This window comes from Watersipora subatra, chromosome 6, assembly GCF_963576615.1.
Source record: "Watersipora subatra chromosome 6, tzWatSuba1.1, whole genome shotgun sequence".
Taxonomy (NCBI): Eukaryota; Metazoa; Bryozoa; class Gymnolaemata; order Cheilostomatida; family Watersiporidae; genus Watersipora; species Watersipora subatra.
In genome coordinates this window covers 65287114-65292558 of record NC_088713.1, presented here as the reverse complement: position 1 = coordinate 65292558, position 5445 = coordinate 65287114, and positions in this window count along the sequence as shown.

Sequence of the window (5445 nt, the reverse complement as noted above, 5' to 3'; positions counted from 1 at the left end):
GGTTCCATATTATCAAGTTTGAAGACATGTAAACACCTGCATACCTGTCTCCATACGAAACATTGGTGTATACATGATCAATGTCGTGCACTGGACGTCTCACATACTTGTTTGCTCTCCTTCCCTTCTCCTCTTCTGATCTTTGAACTAAATTGAAATATTTTTGGTCAAACAGCAATTTTTTTTACGGAAGTGTTTTTGAAAATTATTGTTCATAAAAATAAATTGGCTGAAAATTAAATATTGTTTGTAGTTGTCCTCTATTCACTGATGAAGTGTCTTAATACTCCTACTGTTAAACAATTGAACCATAACTGCCACGAACAGCTTTCATTTTTTTCATAGATAAATCAGACACGCTTATTTTATTTTTGTACTCAAAATAAAGATTAGTCCACTAAATTTCAAACTGATTTTTGTTTTCAAAGGCTTTTTTACAGCGATTCAATATCGGTGTCGCAAACGACACAATTGATACAAAAAGCCCCACCATTAAGTACTATGTGAAGTAGCCTTAGTTTTTTAATGAACGGAAGTTGGAGATGTTAAGTCCGATCTAGAAATACAGAGATGGGTGTCTTAAAACCCATTATTCTCTAAATTCAGTCTTGAAAATGATCTCAGTTTTTATCTGAAAGCTAGAAAAGCTATTTAACATTGCTTGTATAATAGGCCGAACGCAAGGAAAAATGAGCTCAAAAATGCATGATTTTTTCACAAGCTAGCATTGTTATCCCACTTTTTGAGCTCAATTTTATTGGCGTTCAGCCTATTAAACATTCTGAAACAAGCTACAAACCATGTTAAATAGCTTCTCTACCTTTCAGAAAAGACTGAGATTATCATGAAGGCTGAATTTAAAGAATAATGGGTTTTAAGACACCCATCTCCATACTTCTAGATTGGATTACACCTCCTCAATTCCTGTCTCTTAAAAGCTAGGCTATGTCACATATTTATGAGCGGGACTTGTTGTGTCGATTGTGTCATTTGCGACACCAATATTGAATTGCTGTAAAAAAGCCTAAAGAAGACTTTGAAAGCTAATAGACCAATTTTTATTTTGAGTACAACCTTTTGAGTTTTTAATATAACCACTTGTTCATGCCTGTCTTTCTACTAAGAGCTAACATTAACGATACCATGCAGCTGCTCTTCTTTTCAAATACCTACCTCCTTGTTGACTGTGTGTATTAGAGGATAACTCCAAGTTCTCTGTGACTCCTGTAATAAAGAGATGACAATTTCCAGCAATTATAACATAATTTTAGAGTTTGTTCTAGATGAAAACTCAAAAATAACGAGTTTTTAATACAATTGCTTACTAAGTGTCTTTGATAAAAAAAAGAAAATTTTGACTACCCATGAAATTGTAAACAATTATCAAAAGTTTTAAAATAATTTACTGAAATAAATTAAAATTCTACTACAACATTATGTTACATTTTGTTGTTTTGACAGCTATTTTCACTTACTTTAAGATAAAAATAGCTAAATTTAAAGTTTACCAAAATATAGACATACTTAAAGTTACTCTATCACGCTAATTCTTTGACGTACATTTGAGTAAATATTTGTCATAACATTTCAAGTAGATGTAATCTACAACATATGGAGTTTCTTAAAACAGTTTAATAATCTAATATAGTTTATAACTATAGTATTATATCAACTAAATACAATTCTTATAATTTTATAATTTATAATAATTAAATTATTAAAATTTACAAAATAATAATAACTTTATAAAATAGTACATACAGAAGACATAAAAATGTAAATTATAATTATGATTTATAACCTGCCCTTAAGTAGGCAGCTCTTTACATAGTGGGGTTTACAGAATTTGAACAATATCAAGTAGTAGTTTATCATTTTCTTTTGTAGTTTGAAAATGATAGATAGATACTAAAAGGAGCACAGCAAATAGTAAAAATGCCAAAAAAAAGAAAAAGTATACTTTATTTAAAACTACCACAACAATTACTATAAATTTGAGCAAACATTGTTAACCAAGTGCTTTGCAAAAATCTCCAAAACTGTCTAAGAGCTATTGCAAGTAACTGAGTGAAAATAAAAAGATGCCAAGAAAGACTGAAATGGTCGCAAATGGAAAAGCTGTGTTGATAGCAAAAATGTAAAAGTATTGTATATGCATATGGAAGTGTGTAATAAATTTGTGATAAGCTAAAGTTTACTTAGCATAAATTATACTGGCTCCATATATTTTATCCCTACCCTCTCTAACGCACCCTCGGCATCCTTTATCCCCAAAGCTGTGCCTCAACTTTCCTGCTTTTCACATAAATAGCTCTTTTTATCAACTATTCTTATAACTAGTACCCTGGTACGTAGTTGAGTTCATTGTAAGAGATCATCAGGTGTAATAACTATGTAGACCGACATTCCTGTTTTATTAAGGCAGCTCAGCAGCCCAGCTTAGCGCTCGGCTGCTTAAATGAATGTCATGAGTTCGAATCCACTATTATACAATCTTTTTCCAACCACAGCCCATGGCTTTGGGCAAACAGAAATACGTATCCATATTTTATTATAAAAAAGATTGCTGTTAGCCAGTTTAGTTTTTACACTTTGTTTGTTTAAAGAGCGGTATATTATATATAATTATATATAATTATTATATATTAAGTCTAAACTGGTGGGCTAACCTATACTCCCATTTTCCAATGCGACTATCTGTTAATATAATTACTTGAAAGCGTATTCTGTAAATCCATTACAAAAATCTAGACCAAGTTTAAATTGTTTGTTGTCAAATTTAATCCTAAATAGCTTTAGCGTTTGTCCAAACCAAATCTAACAAAAAGGAAATAAATCTATGACAAATTTGATTAACTTCAAGTATTCCATCCACCAGTGATTTTAGTTTTAGTTGTAATACTGCGGTGGACGCCGGGCTGGGACTTTCTGTTAATGTATTATTTTTATACGCAACGTATCTTGCATTTTGTGTTTGCTTTTTTTTGAATATCGTATCGTCAACAATTTGTTCGTTTATACTGTATTGCTAGTGTGTTTTGTCTTCAATTATATGGTATCACTACTGTATTGTTAGTTTATTATAACGATGACAATGCACTAACAACTTCATTTATTTTTCTTCTTAGTCGGTTTTTCTCACTTGGTTCCATAATCCGGAACTGGTAGCATTATGTATATAAAGGGAGTGCTTGATAAAAGAGGAGAGCAGTAATTGCAAGCTCCTCGACCAATGGATTTTCCTTCATAAATAAAATAAACGAAAAACCATGCTTATTCTCACTTCTTTATGCGACATTCTAGACCGTGCTTAAGCAAAGGCCGCCATATTTCTAGACACCGGTGAAACAGTGGGATTGTGCCAAACCCAGCAAGCAAAATCTAAAAATCTAGAAGTCAGAATCCGGCAGATCTTTTGACCTGCTTGCAAAAGCAGCCTCGGTAGATGAAAACCGCAGTACTACGGCAAACACCGAGGGTTCTGAATCTGGCCAAGATAGCTTTACGGCTGTCCCTTACAATTGTAGAAAAACTCCATGTTTTAGAATAAGTAGTTGATTCAGTATTCCAGAGAAGGGTTGATGACTGGCACTACTCAAACCATCCCCCACTCTGTTGAAATGCTCAAAACTACCAAAAAAGGTCTAATCACCCTAAGTCAGGCCATGATTGTCTATAATCGTGCCGTCACTCGGGGAGAAGCTCGAAGTCATGTCTCAAAGAAAGGCAAGGAATATAGACCGAAGCACCAAAACTAGCTGACACCATCGGGCAATTTGTCAGATTAAGTTGGAACCCGGAACCGGCTACTCAGTTCAAAAGGCCCGAGTATAGTGGCGCCGGAGACCCGAATTACTTTGTTTGCAGATTTAGAGAAATCACAGCTGCCAACAAGCGGGCCAAAGAGGCCAGCGCACTGCATCTCAGAAAGGCTTTGAAGGGAAAGACAGAGTCTTTCAAGAGGGCAGTCGGACTGGTAGCCATCTCTGAAGCTATCCAAGCCCGATTTGGACTATCTCCTCGACAAGCTCAAGCAGAGTTGAGCAATTAAATAAAAGGAACCCAAACCTCTCTGCAAGTACACGCGACTGAATTTGAATAGCTACCTCAAATAGCCCCTGCTGAGCTGCTCCCAAACCTTTCAAAAGCAACATGGCCATGGAGTATTTCTCCAACTATCTAAACCAACCCGCCATTCAGCGGCACCTCTTAGCAGTACACATGAAGACTATTGCAGATGCAGTACCAACTAGAGAAAAATTTCTCAAAGACTCAGAAAATTTCAAAAAGACTCAGAAGCTAATACAGAACACAGTGCAGTAAGCGGTGTCAAACAAAACACCCTAAACGTACTTCTATCCACAGTAAATCAGCTGGACGAACGGATCAAGCAGCTGCAGAAAAACCAGCGTAGCCTCCAGAAAATAAGCCTACCATCTCTTGGGGATGTGAAGGCACTGTACACCTCCAAAAAGGAGTGCCTTGGTAAAAAGAGGGATCAGGAAACAGATGAAGGCAGCAACATTAGCACCCACTACTAGCTGCAATAAGGCCCCTGCGGTAACCACCACAAAACGAAATACCGATCCAGCCAAAGCCTCACGCGGATGGACCTATCAGAGAAACACAGGTCGCCCAAGAACTCCATCCCAAGCAACCCTCATGACTACCCAGAATGCTTTCCAGCCACTAAACCTAGAAGAGTCAGGCAAGAGTCATGATAATATGACTACTATGCCTTTCCCTCAGGTCCCTCGGCGCCCTGTCCCGCAGAGGACAGCCGAACGCCACCACCTAAAGAAACCCACCCAGACCTGTTCTCTACCTGCACAAAAAGAGCAGCTTCAAGCAGATCTCTTCAATCACAGGAATTCCACTAAAACACACCTGCTGAAGGCACCCACACTTTACCACTTACTTTCTCCCGGTGAAAATCAATGATCGAGCAGTACACTTTTGTTGGATCCTGGGATGCACCACTAACCTGCTGAGAAAACAGGTGTTCGACCGGCTTCCCAAAGTGTAAAAGACCAATTGAAAAAGAGTGAGACCCATGGCTTGCTCGCTGATGGGATCACGTTGCCCTTTCATGGCGCAATCCGGCATCTTGTCAGGCTTCACGAAATGAAGACTGAAGTAGTGTTCATAGTGAGCCAGATTAGCAAAGACGATATTTTTGGCATGCTCTTCTTTATGGCACGCCAATGCTCGAAGGAGTTCGAACTACTCGTGGTGAAGGTAGATGGGAAGTCATTGGCTTGTACCGACCAAACGAGGATACTCCTCCAGAACAATTTCTAAGTGATTGGGGACCTGGTGGTGCCAGCTCGAACAGAAGTCGCAGTTTAGTGTAGATGGATTAAACTAATTTTCTGTTTTCTAGGGATAATAGAAGGAAATCCTGAAGGACCGCCTTTAGCCACAAGCCTGAACGAGAATGGAGAA